The sequence below is a fragment of the Pelobates fuscus genome, chromosome 3 (genome assembly GCF_036172605.1).
Source record: "Pelobates fuscus isolate aPelFus1 chromosome 3, aPelFus1.pri, whole genome shotgun sequence".
In the NCBI taxonomy this organism is placed as follows: domain Eukaryota; kingdom Metazoa; phylum Chordata; class Amphibia; order Anura; family Pelobatidae; genus Pelobates; species Pelobates fuscus.
In genome coordinates, this window is record NC_086319.1 from 64,745,610 (window position 1) to 64,765,906 (window position 20,297).

Here is a 20,297-nt window from a genome sequence, read left to right on the forward strand (position 1 = left end):
TACTCAATACCGATAAGACAAGCCAAGTCAGGGAAACCAGAGATCAGAATAACCAGGGAAACGCCAAGGATCAGGATACCAGGAAATCAGAAACACGAGAATAGCACTTTCAGGGAACCAGGAAACTGAAACCACGACATGGCAAAGTACTAGGGTGAATTAGGGGTTTAAATACCCCTCTCTAAGCTATGATTGGTCAGAGGGCGACCACGCACACGTTAGTATAATTCTCGGGGGCGGGGCTATCCATAGACGCGACCACGTGGTCGGCGCCATATTGGATTCGGGCGTGATGCCCGGAAGAACTACGTGTGCGGTTCCCGGCTCGCCGACGAGCAGGTAAGCTCGTGTAGTCGGAGCGGTCGTGCCGGTCGGGCACGACCGTGAGGCTCGGCGGGCCGGTGACCGCAACAGTGTGTGACAATAATCCCTCCTTATTCTCCTTATATGGAGTGTTTCCGACTTGTTTCCGCCTCCTCCAATATGTCCGTTGTTGTCCTTCATTGCTGTGTATTCGTCTTGACCTTTTCAACATGGTCGTGCGTACCGGCTAATTCCGATACGTCATTTTCCGTTTTTTCATCATTGCCGAAAATCGTCATTTCCGGTTTCGTCATTTAGGCGCCATTTTCAGCGGCCGAACGGGGGCGTGTTTTTCATTTCTGCAATTCATCAGGGAAGGAGGGGCAAGTCCGAGCAGCTCCATAATAGTATTAAGTCCATGTGGGAGCCATATTGGAAAAGGGAAAACATAAGGGCAGTAAGAAATAACACAGTGAAAGATAGAAAATTAATTATAATCTAGAATAAAAAGGTTCAAATGTTAAAATCCTATATTTGTCAATAAAAGGTAACAGATGTATTCATTATACATAAAAAACATATTAGGTTAAAACACACTATATAATTTTAATCTAATAAAAAGACATATTATAATATGGGACCTATCTCGAAATCAATGTTCATCCCTTTGGGGCATAATGTTTGCAGCTCAAAAATCCAACTAGATTCTTTTTTATTCAGATTAAGTGCTGTATTCCTGTAGCGTTAGTTACCTTATCCAGGGGCCGGTTGCAGTCCTCTCTTCGAGCCGTGCTCGGTCCTGCTGCACGAGCCGCGCACGGCTCATGCGACGGCTTCACTAGGAAGGCGGGCAGTGACCGCGAGAAGCAGTCACGTGTCCTGCCTGAATCTAAGAGCGCGCCGCGGGTCTCGGGCGCGCTCTTAAAGAGGCAGTGGGAGCCTAAATTGTCAAAAGGCTCCCATTGGCCCCTGTCATGCCACACTCCCCATACACTTACCTGTTGGGGGTATGGATATGACAGGAGCCAATCACATTAGTTTAGAAGCTATTTAAACTTACCTCTGCCTTTACTCCCTGCCCTATCGTGGTTTCTGTTTCAGTTCCCTTTAGCGCTTGTTGTGTTCAGTTGTGTTCCTTCGTATTGACCTTGGCTTTGTTTCTGACTACGTTATCTCTTTATCCTTATCTGTTTTGTTTGCCGGCTTGCTGTTTACTGTGTACCAGACCCCGGCTAGTCTTAGTTTATGCTGTCTCTCTGTGCCCTTGACCTCAGATCGTTCCTGACTCTGTCTCCTCTCATATACGTCGAGTCCGGCCATTCTAAGGTCTGGTAGACGTATCTCTCCTCTGTGTTGTCTTTTGTAGAGTTGAATCCTGCGAGTTGGGGTATATATTCGTTACAATTCCCCCCTCTCCAATGGGTTTGGACTTGTTGGATTGCTATAAATTCTAAGTCTCTAGGATTAGAATTATGTTTAACTAAAAAGTGATTGGACACACTGTGATTTATAAAACCATTCTTTATGTTTCTAACATGTTCGTATATTCTAGTTTTCAGGGGTCTAGACGTTTTCCCTATGTACTGCAATCCACATGTACATTGTAGCAAATATATGACATTACTAGAGTCACATGTAATAAAACTAGTGATGTTGAACCTTTTTTAAGTTATGTTAGATACAAAATCTTCTTTCTTTTTAGTGCTTACATTTGAATTTTTGCAAGCGTAACAATTACCACAATGATGGAATCCCTTCACTGTTTTCGTCCAATTTGTTAGAAAATTGCTACTCTCTTTTTGTTTTTCTACATAGTTGGACGTTAAAATCTGTTTACATTTTTTTGCCCCTCTAAAAATGAACTTAGGGTTATCACCAATAAAATTATGGATATCATGATCTTGTTTTAAAATATTCCAATTTTTGTTTATAATTATTTTTAATGTCCCAATATCACTACAATAGTTAAAAATCAATGGAATTTGTTCCGCTTGTATATTTTGATTTCTCTTTTTATAGTTTAATAGTTGTGGCCTGTCTAGATCTTTTATATTATCTATGTCTTTCTGAAGATTCTTTTCACAGTAGCCTTTCTGTAAAAACAAATAAAAATATAATCTATATAGGACCAGGTTTGCTCCCCAGCTATGTCCCTGGTATATGAATGAATGTTCCCAATGGGACATAAACAAATTAGCATAACTAGGGGCAAACCTGGTCCCCATGGCACTGCCTCGAGTTTGCAAATAAAAATCGCCATCAAACCCAAAAAAATTATTGGTTAAAATCATCTGTATTCCTTTGATAATAAAATCAATTTGAATATCTAAAAATTCATTAGACTGATTTAAGAAAAAAGTGACTGCCTCTATTCATTTTGTATGTTCAATTATTGTATATAAGCTTGTAACATCACAAGTAATTAATAAAAGGTCTTCTTCCCATTTTTGTTGTTCTAAAATTTTTAAAAGGCTCATAGAGTCCTGCAAATGTGAGGGACATGTTTTAACCAAAGGTTGAAGAAAATAATCAATAAATTGAGATAAAACAGATAAAATGGAATCTATCCCAGAGACAATCGGTCTGCCTGGTGGATTCTCCAAACTTTTATGTATTTTAGGCAAGACATATAAAACTGGTATTTTGGGATATTTTGTCTGAAGAAATGCAAACTCATATTTGTCTAATACCTCATTATTGAGACCTTCTGCCAGAAGGTACTCATATTTTATTTTAATTTCAGTAGTAGGATTTTTATTCAGCTTTTTATAGGTAGTAGTGTCTTGAAGTTGTCTTCTTATCTCATTTAAGTAAGCTTCTTTATCAAGTATTACTACCCCACCCCCTTTATCGGCTGCTTTAATTACAATCATTGGGTCTTGTTTCAAGCCTTTTAACATTTGTTTCTCTTTCAGAGCCATATTTTGTTGACATTTTTTTTTTTTATTCTTTATTTTTGTGGGTATGCAGAATTCAAACTTGTTTTACATCAGGTGCATATAGAGGAACAGATGTATACAATACATTTAACAGAGACTTCACATGTTGGAGATATTTGCACCCTTGCCAATCCACCCGGTTTTATTTAGAGATTCGCCTCAAAACCCCCACTTGCTAGGCATATTTATTCGATGCTGCGTATTTGGAGGGCGCTTGTGACCAGCTATTTGAGCTCAGCTTAAGGATGTGGGGACTAATAATGCGCGCAAGCTCTTGGTTGATGTTATGGGAGTACATGGGTACGTGGCCTGTGGCCGCTTAGACAGTTGAGTAGGGGGTGAGGAGGGGGAGGGGGAGGTCGTCTTAAACAGAATTGCAGGCTATTTGCTTATGGAGCCAGATGCAATAGTTTACATAAGCTAAAAACTTTGCAAGCTATCAGCAATATACAAGTATTTTTAGGAATTATGTTATGAAAGTAAACTGTAAAAGTGAACTAAACTAAAAACACAATAGACACACATAAAATCAACGGATATACCAGGTACATGAGTTTGTACTAAAAGTCCTATTCGTAGGCCTGCATTGATGGTTAGCGAAGGCCAATTGTAGGTAACATGTCCACTAGGTGAGTCTCAGGTCAGGGAGCCTGTTGCCTTCCGTGCCATGTCTCTGGGTGCAAACGGGGTGATGTCTTCCACGTTCCATATCGGGCGGGTGCCCATAGATGCTGCCGGCAGTGAAAGTCCCAACGACTGTAAGAAGGTAGATGCCTCAGAGACATGAGACATGGAGATCTGCTTCCCGGCATGTTCCGTCGTGAGGCGGTGCGGGCCCCATTTATAAGTGATGGAGTTCTCCCTTAGTTGCAGGGTAACGGGACGGAGGGACCTACGCCACGTGAGGGTCTGTCTGGATAGGTCTCTGTATAACATTAGGGTATCACCCTCAAAGGTAACTGTAGGTGAGCCTTTTGCATCTCCCATTAGGGCCCCTCGGTCTGAGTCCCGAATAAATTTAATGAGCACGTCCCTTGGAGCTTCCTGGTGTGCCTTGGTCGCTTTGGGGAGACGAAAGCAGGAGTCCATCCCTACTTGCTTTGCCTGCTTTGGGACCAGTAACGTGGCTATGAGCCTCCTGCAATAATGTGTCAGTTCCATGTTGGTGATCGTTTCGGGAACACCTCTGATCCGCAAATTCCTAGCTTTAGCCTTGTCTTCCATGCTGGCTATTTGGGTCGACAGCGTTGCACACTGCTTTTGCAAGGATCCCAGTGTGGCATCCTTGGCCGCTTGCACCACCCTGGTGCCCTTAAGGGACTCTTCGATTGACCCTACGCGGCCAGTGAGCGTCGAGACCTCACCTCGAACTTGTGCCATGTCCGCGTCGAACTTCGCCTTAATATCCTGCATTAGCGCCTTGATGTCGGCCTTTGTAGCTGGAGCCGCGTCCCCTAGCTCGTGAGGCGGCAGGGATATGATTTGTGTCATCCCGGGAGCGGGAACAGAGTCAGGTACGCTATCCTCATCCGAGGATTGGGAGGCATAGGCCTCTCTCGGCGCCATCTTGGCAGGCACTTGCCGTTGTGCCTGACGCAGAAAAGTGCCAATATCTTGGGAACCGGGGCCCGGATTGGCTCGGCTTTTCTTTGCCTTCTTCCCCATGGTGTAGGGGACCGGGGGACCAGTTTGCAGGTCCCAGAGTTTGTTCTGACCGCAGAAATGCAAGGTTTAGCGGGTCCCGAACTCGGAGCTGTCGTGTATGGCGACTTGCTCGCTCAGGCGCTGGCTCCGCCCCCATTTTGTTGATATTTTGTGAGGGGTTTTATTTTATATAACTCTTCAAGGCACGCCTTTTCGAATACCCGCATACTCTGTGATTTGAGATGTTGGGGGTAAAACGTAGATTTTTTTCTTAAAATTAGTATGCCTAATTACATTATTGTCCACTAGTTCCAAGTTTTCATTATTCTCTGTGATATTTTCTAATGTGTCATTTTTATTAAAAAACCTTTTTAAACATAACTTCCTCGTGAATCTGTTAATGATGCATTATACAAAAAGAGTGCTAATAATGCAATGATGCATTTTACAAAAGAGTGCTTATAATGCAATGATGCATTTTACAAAAAGAGTGCTGATAATGCAATGATGCAATTTACAAAAAGAGTGCTTATAATGCAATGATGCAATTTACAAAAAGAGTGCTGATAATGCAATGATGCAGTTTACAAAAAGAGTGCTAATAATGCAATGATGCATTTCACAAAAGAGTGCTTATAATGGATATCCTGGCTACATAAAGTCTGCCTGAATACCACAGTCCTAGAGACAGAAAAGAGGCCAAAGAGGCCATGGTAATAGAAAGCTTCCCTGGGTGAAGGGTGATAAAGGGTGATTAATTGCATAGTGATAATAATATTATTATTTTATTATTTATATAGCGCCATTAGATTCCATAGCGCTGTACAAAGGGTGGACTAACAGACATTTAATTGTAACCAGACAACTGGACGTACAGGAACAGAGAGGTGGAGGGCCCTGCTCAATGAGCTTACATTCTAGAGGGAGTGTGGTATAGTGAAAAAAAAGGGTAAAAGTAGGGGTACGAAGTAAGATGTTAGAAAAGTATTCGCTGAGGGCTTAGTAGGGCTTAATAGGTAATTTTTGACAGTTGCAGGAGAGGAGTCATGGAGGGTGGGGGATGAAAACCTGCTAACAGTTTAATTGATATGCTTTCTTGAAGAAGTGAGTTTTCAATGATTTTTTGAATGATAACATATACTAACCAGCAAGCACTCCACTCGTTTACTGGTGTTAGAGTCTAGTTATCAGGTCACACAGTATAAGATCTTTTTGTACATTTCTGGTGTGGTGTAAGGAAAGAACAAACCAAAGTGTTGTAGAAGCTTATTAGATGTATCTTTCTATTATTCATTATTTTCTTGTAAACACCTCTTTTATCACAGATAGGTCCTATAAGCTGGTCTGCATATGTTATGAATAACTCTGTGAATATTCAAATTCAAGCAAAAACAGGCAATTTGTGACTTGTTATTTTGCCCACATTTTGACATCAGACTTTAATTTGCTACAAATCAGAATTTAATGAATAAACCGTTCATGAAGATTTATTTTCTTCACTATAAATAAATAAATAAAATTAAAAGAAAATATTTGTTTTGTCTCTCATGTTCTCTCATTGCAAAACAACTCCATGGCCCATTCACTACATATTTCAAACACCAGAGCCACTACAGCATGGTTATTGTACTAGGAACCCCAATAGTTTGACTTGCCACCTGTGGTCCACTGGTCGCTGTTCCATGGCAGCACTACAGAGCAGAGGAGGGCTTAGCAGATTGGCTGAGAGCGATCAGCTGTCGAGACCTAAGGGAAGTTCCTAAGCAGGCACATCAAACTCTCTGTTGAGTGTAGTGGAAGTGGGAAGTGGTGCACAGCAAACCCCAGTAAGAAGTTAAACCAGTCTAAAATGGTACCTCCTAATTGAATTCAACGGAAAGCAATGCCTGCAAGAGGAAGTCCTTCATGTAAGTGCCCTCGTTTTCCCTGATCGGCACCTCCGCTGGTGTAGGCTGGAATGTTGGCTATAAATTCAAAATAATCCTGGGCGTCAAGAGAGGAGGAAGGAGGCTGAGCTAAAGTTGGCCGTGGACTTGTTGTGCTCATTTTTTCCACCGAAGTTCTGGCGCTCTGACATCACTTGCACTGCCGGAACTTCAGCTGTACATTACTTACAGCACTTTGCGGCACACAGGGCACAGGTCAGAGTGGCAAAGTCCACCTCCTTATCTGGCGATGTGCAAACTGGTCACCCAAAGGGCAGCACAGGCGTCACATACACAGATCTCCCTGATTCAGTCAGCAGCCAGGAGCAGGGTAGGAGCAAGCAGCGGTGGGTAAAAGAACAGAGCTGCTAGGAGTCAGTTCAGTCTCCAGACAAAAGCCAAACCACCGCGGATATCACAAGTAAGTACCTTGCAGTGCACACACAGCGTGCTGACATAGGAAGCAATCCCCTGCATCCCTAGAACACACACAGATGCACACTGCATCCCCAGCACAAACACACTGCATCCTCAGCACAAACACACTGCATCCTCAGCACAAACACACTGCATCCTCAGCACAAACACAGACACGCTGCATCTCGAGCACAGACACTGATATATTGCATCACCAGCACACACACATACACACTGCATCCCCTGCACACACACACTGATACACTGCATCCCCAGCACACGCACAGATACACTGAATCCCATGCACATACACAGACACTGCATCCCCAACACACACACACACACACACACACACTGCATCCCAGCACACACAAATTGCATCCCCAGTGCAATCACAGACAAACAGCATCCCTAGCACACACAGACACACAGTGAATCCCCTGCATAAACCTGTTAATGAAGATTCTTTTTTCTTCAATATAAATAAATTTAATTATAAGTTCCTATTCTGCTTTCGCTATGTCAATTTTCTTAATCAATTGGCTGAGAGGTTGGCTAACACTCAGCTAATAAATTATGTCCAAAGTCGAGCATATTTGATATTACAATAGCAAAATAGACCAGAAAAGCTACAATTTCTGGGGAAATTGTGTGAAGTGTTCTTGCCTCCACCAGTTGTCTACAACTGGAGTGGGCGGAGTAACTGGGTGGAGTGGCTTGAGTAACTGTTTTGTGGTTGGAGTGGCTGGAGTAACTGTGGAAAGGTTGGAGTGTGGTTCACTCACTCTACAGCAAGGGCAGAGAAGAGCTTTCAAATCTTTCAAATCCCTCGAACATTCCATCAACTGCCAACAGGAACTAATACATTTTAAATAGGGCAGAGAAGAGCTTTCAAATCTTTCAAATCCCTTGAACATTCCACCAACTGCCAACAGGGACTAATAGATTTCAAATAGGCAGATAAGAGCTTTCAAATCTTTCAAATCCCTCGAACATTCCACCAACTGCCAACAGGAACTAATAGATTTCAAATAGGGCAGAGAAGAGCGGTTAAAAACAAACTGCTCCAAATTGCTCACTTCACTGGCGGTTGCCATCTTCAAACGGTCGTATTTTAAAAACTATACATCAGCGAAGAGCTTTATATTGTGAGAATCACAAGACCCAGACCTACACTTTGATGCATAGTATGTCTCTGAAATATTAAAAATGAAGGCACAGTCGCAGTTTAGATATTGCCCTTCAAATTTGAGGTGGCTAGAGTGGAGTTTCAATGAATGTCAATGGATGGCGTGAGTTGCAAACAAATGGTCATATTGTGAAAACTATCAGGACTATGGCTTAGCCGTGGACATGTTTAGTGGCAGCAGGGATAGCTGAACGTATTGATATAAGATTTGTGTAGGTGGGCTTGAAAATGAGGGAGTGGTGGCAGTTTAGAAATCATGTCCTGATTTTTCAGCTCACTCTCTAGCTTTTGTCAGCTCCCCCTCTAGTTTTGAACATTTCCACAAAGTAATAGCACACCAATCGGGAACAATCTGCACGTTTCGGTATATTACTGTCTAACTAGTGTAAAAACTGTGGGAGGAGTTAGGGTGGTAAATTTGGCTATAATAAGAATAATATATATGTGAGATAATAGTAAATGGTCTTGCTATGCAAAAACACTTAAATATTGATGTTGGATCACATTAGCTGTTCACACATTCAATTAATCCATACATGTAGACTTTTTTCCAGGGTTAGTACTATAATACTTTTTTTTATAAGTTCAATGGGTACAAGTAAAAAGCCAAAGGTACAATACATCTAAGAGACAATACAAAACTTGACAAACTAATACAGGAGGATCTGAGCACCCTATTCCCATGAGAACACAATCGAGATGATGTATTTAGAGCTTTATAGAAGGGCTAATTTGTTACCTTTTTTTTTGCTGTTTGGAATTTTACTGTCTATTTCGTAAACAGTATATCTTCTGAGTGCATAAATATATCCCCCATACATATCTTTGCATATTTTTTGTGACATTATGGAACTAAATTACAGTCTCGCTAATTTTATTTGATGCTCATACTTTCCAGTATACTTTCCCCACAAATGCACACCATTTACAAATGTAAACACATATGTCACACAATATCTATCCTTAACGTGAGGCAGCCGTTGGAGCAGTGGGTATAAGACTAAACCTACATGCTGTGGTCTCATTAATTGCTGAAGTGCTTTATGCATGGTCCCCTATTGTTCTACACTGCCTCCCTTGGTAAACTCATCAGCAATTTTTGCTTCCAGTATTATTTCTTTGCGGATGACACACAAATGTATCTGTCCTCCCCAGATTTCTCACCACCCCTCTTGACTCATGTCTCTGATTGCCTCTCTGCTATTTCCAACTGAATGGTTGCTCATTTCCTTAAACTGAACCTGTCCAAAACAGAACTTCTTGTCTTCTCTCCCTCAAGTGTTGCTACTCCCTTGTCTGTGTCCCTCCAAGTCAATGGCGCTACCATCCGCTCTACCTGTAAGGCTCGCTGCCTAGATGTTCTCTTTGACTCGGACCTCTCCTTCACCCATTATGTCCAATCAATCGCCAAATCCTGTCGCTTCCATCTCAAAAACATTGCGCGCATCCGACCCTATTTAACACCTGATACGGCAAAGGTGCTTGTCTCTGCTGCTGTCCTCTCTCATCTTGACTACTGTAATCTGCTTCTCAGTGATCTTACATGTTCCCAGTTTGCCCCGTTACAGTCTATAATGAATGCGACGGCGAGGCTCATCTTCCTGTCTGCCCACACCTCCCACGCCTCCACCCTTTGTCAGTCCCTCCATTGGCTTCCCGTAAGACATAGGACTCAATTTGAGATCCTGACACTTGCTTACAAACTATTATTATTATGGTATTTATTATTATTTATTATTATGTACATAATCTCTACACAATGCTCCTCTGACCTACTTATCCTCACTAATACACAAATATGTCCCCTCTAGGCCCCTACGCTCTGCCGGAGACCTACAACTAACCTCTGTTCATACTCCTACCTCTGATGCTCACCTTAAAGACTTCTCTAGGGCTGCACCGTTCCTATGGAATGCCCTTCCCCTCTCTGTTAGACATATTAATTAAATTGTGAACAGCTTTCCGTCCCCACACCCTGATTTCTCTCCTGAAACTGCCGTCATAACAAAACACTAAGCGTTCAATGAATACTATCCTAGCAACCTACTTTTCTGCCCTACCCTTACCTTTTGTGTCACTATACCCCACTCCCTCTAGCATATAAGCTCATTGAGCAGGCCCCTCAATCCCTGTTCCTGCGTCAAACTTATCTGGTTACAAATACGTGTCTGTTAGTCCACCCATTGTACAGCGCTACGGAATTTGTTGGCGCTTTATAAATAATAATAATAATAACAGGGCCAGATTCACAGTTTATTGGGCCTGGTGCTGACAATAATGATGGGCATAATTATAGAATCGTATATGTCATGTATCTACTGGAGGTGGTGCTGTAGGGAAATTCATAGGATATAGCTTTAAAAAAACACATACCCTATGCTAATCTCTCTCTTTCATCTTTCAAGTAAATCTACACCCCCCTAACAGCAGTGTCCGGTGAAGCAGGATTTCGGTGGGCGGGATATAAGGGTGGGCCACTGACGCGAATCACATAACCAGAAAAAAATCTGCAGAGGAATTAGGACAGCCTGGTGTGAATGCATGTCAGGCTGCCTGCAAGTCATGCAGGATGACCAACTAAGGGCATACTACGCAGACAGCACCCTAAGCTCGGCATAAATGCGTCTAATAATGCACTTGCTGCACGGTTTCCAAGGACTGTCCCATAACACTCACCTGTCACTTCCTCTCCTAGCCTTCTAACTAGCAGGCAGAAGCTCCTGTTACACAGTCTGGGACAGAGAAAAAGTGTATGTAGTGTGTGTGTAGAAGAAAGGGAACATGCCACAGTGTTAGAGAGATTGAAGCAGCGAGAGTATTTGCATAGTGCGCAAAGTCAACTTTACCTTAACTAATTTCATTATCAGCCAGTCCACACCAGTTTTGTTTCCCTACATCCACATGTGAAAAAAAGTAAAAAAAAAAAAAAAAAATATATTATTTTTTTAACAATGGGCCTTTGCAAGCCCTCTCCTCTTTCCCCCAAAAGAGACTGATAGTCTCTTCATGGGGAAACAGCCTTCTGATTGAGAAACCTCTGAAGCTGTGTCATGTGCACACATGCGCATGCACACACTAAACGGCATTCAGGAAGAACACTGGTCTGAGGAGTAGGTATGCAGGGAGGAGGCAAACTAAAGTGTGCTCAAGTAGAGAGCAGACCTCCTTGGCTGTTTGTTTGACATCCAGGGGGTGTTTTACTTAATATTAAAAACACAGCTTTCTCATCGAAGTCCACATTTTTATTAAGTGCCTTTTTAATGGGATACTCCTCAGCCTAAGTGCTTTATAGGTGCAGAGTGGAAATCCAGAGTTGCTTTGTCTCGCAAAACACATAAAACAGAAATCCATATTTAATGACTCTAAGTTGCATGGCTAATGTAACAAACAAACCAGCAAACACGAAAACCCATCAAGTGGCCAGCCATCCATAATTTTTGTTCCTCTGATTTCGCAGTTACCTAACTTCTAAATTATCCACATTGCTGCTCTATTTTCATTATTGAGCTCTTTATAAATTTTTCTGCTACAACAAACACAATGTAAAAACGTATATATATATATATATATACGATAGTCATAAAACCAGTCTCTCTCCCCTACATAATATTTATAATTTCCATTCACTCTTCATTTGTACTTAGATTGTACTTATAATTATCCGTCTTAGTCAGACAGGAACTGGGGAATGATACAAATACGTTATCACCAATGTTGTAGGCTTAATAGACTTTCCAGACTCTCAGCGTAATAAGCATCTCTTGACTTTAACACGGCTTGAAAACAAAAATGAAGCATGTGGTTTGGCCCCATATTAAATTCTCCAGTTTCTCTGTAGTGGAAATCTGCAATGACCTGTGAATGATCCCAAAGTCCACTTGTCATAAAAACACTTACTTGCCATCAAAACAATATTACACATACACTGTATATGATTGCATGTCTGCTGACGTGTTTTTTTCCGTAATCCATGCTCGCATTTTTTTTTTGTCCTCAATATATATTACCTAAAAATGAAGTGAACATACAGATACGTTTAGCAAAATATGACACAACTTTCCAATATCATGTTCATCTTTAAATAATATGATATAGGGAAAAATGTTAACCCATAAAGCTCCTCTCTAACACCACCTGCAGCTTTGGTCATCTAGGATTATTTATTAATGTTAATAGAACCTCGCTACTCTTAAAGGACCTATAGTTATTGTATAAGTACAATTAAACTGTCCTGTTATAAAGAAATGTCCCTTTTGTTTTTTGGGTGGGGGGGTGGTTGGGCTCGGGCCCCATCCCTACCATCCCTATCTTTTTTCGTAGATCTACTTATTTTCTAATGGCAAAAATGCCATGTTCTATGTGTATTGTCGCAATTTATATGCTGAAAATACACTACTATTCTTCCCCAGACTTAACCTACTTTTTATTAACTTGCACTAGAAAGTGTTTATCCCAAATGTCTTGTGTTTCTCCCACTTAATCTTCAACCTCAATGATTATATGTTTCCTTCGTAGTTGATAGCTATGTCCTCCACAACATCTCAAGCTTGCTCCTGAGTTATAGCCAGCTTGCTCTTTCGTTTGCTGAGCCACCACCCCAACAACTTAATAAAGCATATTACTTACAGAACCCAACTTTAAGAGAGAACATTTTTCTCTACTGTTGCTGTCACGGCAAGGGTGTATAATTTATTATTACACCCTTGGAATATTATCCTTTAATTTAATTTGTGTAGTAAATGGCACAAATTACAGAGATGTTAATGCTGAGGTCAACAGGGGTTACATCTTTTGAAGCTGGGACCCCCACAGAGGTTGACAGTTGACAGTTGACAGTTGACAGTTGGCTCCCAGACTTGGTGTCATCTAGTCCTTGGGGAAGAGGGATTATTATTACGCTGCCTGTGTTTTACCTGTTTTTTATCCTGACTACCAGCAGAGATACTGTGATTATACTGCTACTCCGCTACTCTGTATTTTATCCTTTTTGTTTTTATCTGTTTTTGGTATAAATAACTTGTTTATCATATATTGTTATATGCACTGTGACTATTCTTTGTTCATAATAAACATTAATTTATTAAGTTCTGCCTTTGTCTGGTTAAGAATGACGTTACCTGAAGAGACTAGTTAATATTTTTGTAATTCCTTAAATATTGTACTAAGTAATATTTGGTGGGTTTTATTGTTGATTTACCTGGGGGACCAAGGCACCCCATTTATAAATTGTCTGGGTGGTGGCAGCGTTAAAATAGCAATGGTTATATTATTATGTTTAAGTGTGGGTGGTGTTAAAAAGGGGGATTTTATCATTATTTCCGGTCTAGTGAAGACAAATAGTGTACTAACCCTTTCACCACCACAACTACGTCATGCACACTCTTGGAGTAGGGTGCGTTCATGATAAATTGGTGGCAGTGCTGGGATAATTAAAAAGATTTTTCATCTTTTTGTACAAGGCTGAACTCAGTGTATATATAATATATTTACACCTCAACAGTACCCCCCCCCCCCCCCATCTCTGTTTTTTCTTTGCTATCTTTTATTTACCAAATGGAGTACCAGGCGCAATCCAAGGCAGCGCTAGATCAGCTTTGCCGGGAGAGATCTATTCCCTGTCGGGGAAAAACAAAAGAGGAACTATTGCAAGCACTGGTGGACTATGATATGCAACAAGCGGTGCAAAGTGATGCCTCAAACTCTGCACAGGAGATACCTGTAGCTTTTGTCCGTGATGTACCGAGATCTGGAGATCCTTTGGATTGTTACTTACAAACGGTGTTAAAATATGTGGACTCAGCAGACGCAAAGACTACAGCTTATCCTTCAATATCAGGAGGCTGAGAGAGAGAGGCTGCTGAGCGCCAATCTGAGAGGGAGAGAGAGGCTGCTGAGAGGGAGAGAGAGGCCGCTGAGAGGGAGAGAGAGGCTGCAGAGCGGCAGGCTGAGAGAGAGGCCGCGGAGCGACAAGCTGCCAGAGAGCATGAGCTAAAAAAAGTTGACTGCCTCCCTTATAAGTATTAATTCCAGAGACTCTTCTGCACCCAAACCACGTGCAGAGAATTTTCCAACTTTGGACAAAGATGGTGATTTGGATGTTTTCCTGCACAGTTTTGAAAAAAGTTTGCAGGCAGTACCAGCTACCAAAGGACCAGTGGGCAAAATACCTCACCCCTGGTCTCAGAGGTCCTGCACTGAAGGCATTTGCTGCGCTTCCAGCAGAATTTGACCAGGACTATGATGTGATTAAGGCCTTGCAAAAACGGTACAACCTTACTCCTGAGGTGTACCGAAAGAAATTCAGGACTTTGCAAAAGCATCCCACAGAAAGTTATGCAGCAGTTGTGGGGCACCCGGCGACAGCATTCCGACAGTGGACTACAGGGCTGGAGATTACCACTTTGGAAAGTTTGCAAGACTTGTTAATAAAAGAACAGTTTTTGCAGCTCTGCCCAGCCGATGTACAGGAATTGTTGCTGGACCAGAACCCCCAAACGGCATTGGAGGCGGGTGAGCTGGCAGATTTCCACACTGCCAATCGAGCAACAGTGTACCGGAGCAGAGGTTTTGCCAAGGGAACATCCAGCTGGAGGATCACACCACCATGACTCCCCATCACCAGGCCTAGCGGGCCATCTTTTGTTTCAGCTCCTACCTCAGGGAGAGGGGGAGCTAGTGCCATGTCTGCGCAAGGAGATAGTCGCAGATGTTTTATTTGCAACCGAATGGGGCACTTGAGTAATACCTGCCCAGAGAAAAGGAGGCCAGCACCCTCATCCGGAGGAGTTCAACCTGCAAGAGCCCCATCTTCTGTGTTGTTCGTGACCAAGTCAGAGGGCAACAACAATGTGAACCTGCAGCCTGTTACAGTGGGAGAGAAGGAAACTGTGGGACTCAGGGACACTGGGGCAGATGTGACTCTTGTGCGTCCAGAGCTAGTGCGCTCTGAGGACTTCATTCCTGGTAGGACTTTAGCTGTAAAAGGGATTGGGGGAATACGTCCTGCAGTGCCAATGGCACGTGTGTATTTGGATTGGGGAGCGGGCAGGGGTCTGAGGGATGTGGGGGTATCAGATAATATTCCTACAAATGTATTGCTTGGTACCGACGTAGGTAGGTTGTTATCCCAGTATGTGCCTGAGAGTGATATGTGTTATCAACCAAAGCCCTGTAGGGGCCCTGCTGTGGAAAGGACAGGGTGCAAATGTTTATGTAAATTACTGTGCTTGGAGGGAGGTCAGAATGTATGTCAGTCTGTGCCAGAGCCCAGGGTGTCTGTGGAATCGTGTAACAAGGTGTGTAGACAATTGTGCTGGGAGGGAGGGCAGAGCGAGCATGTGTGCCAGTCTGTGCCAGAACCAGATATGTCTGCAATACGATGTGAGGATGTGCCAAGTGCAAATCACGGGTCGGGGGAGACAGAGGTTTCCACTGTAGCTGTGGTAACCCGGCAGCAGTCTTACCCGAGTAGGGAGCAGGTCCTGCCGCAGCCTGCAGACTCAAAGCATATGTCAACAGGAGAGCACCCAGATGGGGGAACCAGGGAGTCTTGCACCTTGTTATAATCCCCTCCTGTAGTCCAGGCACAGGAATCTGTGTCTGAGCCCCCTATTGACTGTGAGACTGAGGCGCGGTGTCCTGAATTCCAGCAGGCCCAACGGACAGATCCCACGTTAGAGGTATTGAGGGAACGTGCTAGGCAGCCACTCACAGACAGGGATAGGGAGAGAGTGTACTGGGATAATGAGAGGTTATACAGAGAAACCATTCCTACTATGGGGCAAGAGCCTTGGGTAACAGAAAGGCAGCTGGTGGTACCTCAGAGGTACCGGGACCAGCTGCTGAATGTGGCTCACGCCATCCCCATGGCTGGGCACCTAGGGGTAGCGCGGACTAAGTCTCGCTTGTCCCACCATTTTTATTGGCCTGGTATAGGCACAGATGTGGCAAATTATTGCCGTTCCTGCCCTGAGTGTCAGAGGGTGGGAAAGCCTGGGGAAGTGGGTAAGGCCCCCTAATACCCCTTCCTATAGTTGGGGAACCATTTGAGAGAATACCTGTGGATATTGTCGGTCCCCTTGCCATTCCCAGTAGTTCGGGCAAGCAATATATATTAACCGTGGTAGATTACACCACTCGCTACCCAGAGGCAGTAGCCCTATCATCCATCAGGGCTGACAAGGTGGCTGATGCTCTGTTAAGCATATTCTCCCGTGTGGGATTTCCCAGAGAAATGCTAACCGATCAAGGCCCCCAGTTCACCTCTGATCTGATGCAGTCCCTCTGCAAAATTGTGCAGGTAAAACATCTAGTGACCAGCCCCTACCACCCCCAAACAAATGGCTTGTGTGAGAGGTTTAATGGGACCCTCAAGCAGATGCTGAGGACCTTTGTAGAGTCACAGGGGAAGGATTGGGAGCGATACCTGCCACATCTCCTCTTCACTTACAGGGAGGTGCCGCAGGAATCCACAGGCTTTTCCCCATTTGAGCTCCTCTATGGACGTAGAGTGCGCGGCCCCCTAGCTCTGATCCGAGGGGGGTGGGAAGGAGAGTTGGGGGCCCCAAAGACCTCTATTGTAGATTATGTACTCCGGTTTAGGGACAAAATGCAGACTTTCATGGGGGAGATGTGTGAGAATCTGAGAGCTGCCCAAACCAAGCAGAAGGGTTGGTATGATCGTGATGCCCGAGAAAGAGTTTATGGAGTGGGTCAAAAGGTTCTTGTGCTGATACCCACAAAGCAGATCAAAGTGCAGGCAGCGTGGGGTGGTCCATTTACTATTCTGCAGCGGATCAATTATGTAAACTGTGTGGTATCCCTGGATGAGGGGGGAAGGAGGAAAAAGGTGTATCACGTAAATATGAGTTTACCATACAGCACAAGAAGGGAAGTACACATGGCAATGCTGATGGTTTGTCCCGCCAGGGGGAAGACTCCACCTAATGCGCAAGGTCAAGGCATAGGAGCCTCCTCCCATTGCTTCTCTTATTTGGGGGAGGTGTCACGGCAAGGGTGTATAATTTATTATTACACCCTTGGAATATTATCCTTTAATGTAATTTGTGTAGTAAATGGCACAAATTACAGAGATGTTATTGCTGAGGTCAACAGGGGTTACATCTTTTGAAGCTGGGACCCCCACAGAAGTTGACAGTTGACAGTTGACAGTTGGCTCCCAGACTTGGTGTCGTCTAGTCCTTGGGGAAGAGGGATTATTATTACGCTGCCTGTGTTTTACCTGTTTTTTATCCTGACTACCAGCGGAGATACTGTGATTATACTGCTACTCCGCTACAGTGAGTAATTAGGACTTATGTATTTTATCCTTTTTGTTTTTATCTGTTTTTGGTATAAATAACTTGTTTATCATATATTGTTATATGCACTGTGACTATTCTTTGTTCATAATAAACATTAATTTATTAAGTTCTGCCTTTGTCTGGTTAAGATTGACGTTACCTGAAGAGACTAGTTAATATTTTTGTAATTCCTTAAATATTGTACTAAGTAATATTTGGTGGGTTTTATTGTTGACCAAGGCACCCCATTTATAAATTGTCTTGGTGGTGGCAGCGTTAAATTAGTAATGGTTATATTATTATGTTTATATTATGGTGGTGTTAAAAAGGGGGGTTTTGTCATTATTTCCGGTCCAGTGAAGACAAATAGTGTACTTTAACCCTTTCACCACCACAACTACGTCACGCACACTCTTGGAGTAGGGTGCGTTCGTGACAGTTGCTTCTAAATATTTTCCAAAATTCCATCCAAAATAGATTTTTTTGTTCCCCTATGACTTGTGACTCTCTTCTTTTCTCATCACCTTGCATTATGTTGTATCTGTCCTCTGAAATTTTGTCATGACTTGTGTAAGCCCGTCAGGCTACAGTTCCGTAAATCATTGTGAGAAGACTGCATTCTAGAAAATGGGACTGAACTGGTAAATCATGTGATGCACTTGACTCTTAAAATCTAAACTATAATATGTTAAGGACCCAACACAGACTTAAAAGGGTAAATAAACATTTCAGAGTCACTAGTTTTACAAAGTTGTGTTGGGTTATTTTTGTTTTTTTTATTTTGAACTTTTGGATTAACAGTCCAAAGACGTTTGAACCAATGAATGATAGCCAATTGAAACACAGTATGTACAACTAATCTAGATGAAGTTGGCAAATAAATAAATATCAGCAGAGTAGTTAGAGATCGCTGAAAGGTATTCAATGAAATACTATGTTATAAAACAAATACAGTAGAAGAGGATAAAACAGAAGATTTTTGGTAGTAGAAAATAGATTCAACATGTACATACGCTGGAAGAAAATCAGCTTAAACAAAAACAAAACAAAACTAACATGGCAAATTCAAATATCTCTATGCTGAAACATTCATAAATGGACAGTAGAACAGTTATGAATTCTTGGGCAAGGACTTTAAACTTTGTTACTGCATTTTAGTTGTGTAGAAAATGCAGGTCTTTATATTGTTGAAGTGTAACACACACTGAAATGTAGCAGTCACCCATAAACAAGGTATCTTAAAATGCACAGGAAGGTTATAATATAAAATAAGTATCCTAGGGACAAAGGTGTGAATGTTTGATTCAACCAGTAATCACCTTGGCTTGTTGCCTATTGAAGTGTAACAAGTTCCAGGAAATTCACAATGTGTGATCTCTGGAGTCACGGAGCTGGCAAAGCAAGATTATGATGACTTGCAGCTTGATCCTTATTTCCTCTGGAGATGAATGGAATACAGAAGCTGATGGCATCAATCCACATCACGATGGTTGACCAGTATTCTGGGCACATAGCTGTACAGCTCGATCCTGGAGACCATAAACCGAATAAAGTCACAAATGCATAAGCAAAATCAAATATCTGAATCTAAAGAAAATAAGGCAGATAGCATTCATCAGTCAAGTACAGTGGCAGGAATGTTTTACTAGAGATAAAAGTAATGATTATACATAGCATGTGATCAGTACAAAAATTACTTCTTATACACTCACTTTCTAGATAGAAGATCATGTCCACCTAGGGTTTGCACAGGCTGACTACAGAAAGTTCACAGCAGGATAAAATGGGTGTTGTCAATTCCCCCAGTGAATGCTTAATGTTAGACACCATCAGAATGTAATCCTAGGAACAGGATTACCCAATGACTAATACAGCAATGCAGTAATACCCACAGAACTAGTCTGGTCATGATGCTTCTGAGAATTAGTTATTGACCTGAGGAATTTGTTCCTGACAAAGTCCTTCCCTGCCCCCTGTTTTTAGCTTAAAACGTATAATTACTAGTTTCCTATACAGATTTCTCAAAGTGACAATCTTTTCAATATAATTGTTCTCCAAAATATCTGATCTTTTGACCTTCTTTAATTAGATATTATCACACTGTATTTTCACTTGTAAATCTCAAACTCGGACAATACATCATTTTCTATTATTCTAAATTAATTTTATGCCATATGTCATGCAATGCTTTGTAATGCTTTTATAATTCCAAGATATTCTATTGTATAGAACTACTAAATCTGCTAGCACTTTCCAACTAAATATACATTTTAAAAAATCTTAAAATTGTGCAAACCTTGCTTATTAATTTCAATTTAATTCTGAACCGACTGAACACCCTGGGGTTGATGGACATGAAGGAGTACACACTGGTATTTCAAATTTCAGCAGATGGGTTATTATTTTATTTATTATTATATTTATTTCACCAATGAAGAAGATTACTCCATTGTCTCACTGGTGGACAGGAGCTTTTCTAAGTACCAAAACTCCCTGGGACTTTTAACAAAGCACAACACAATGTCCCCTCTCTAAATTCCGCACCGAAATCACCCTTCTTGTGCCCCAATCTTCATAA

The 20,297-nt window shown here is 42.2% G+C and overlaps 1 pseudogene; it reads left to right on the forward strand.

Moving 5' to 3' along the window:
- The first annotated feature begins 13,970 nt into the window (after nt 1–13,970).
- LOC134601621 (uncharacterized) lies at nt 13,971–19,286 on the forward strand (annotated as a pseudogene).
- Nucleotides 19,287–20,297: the final 1,011 nt, after the last annotated feature.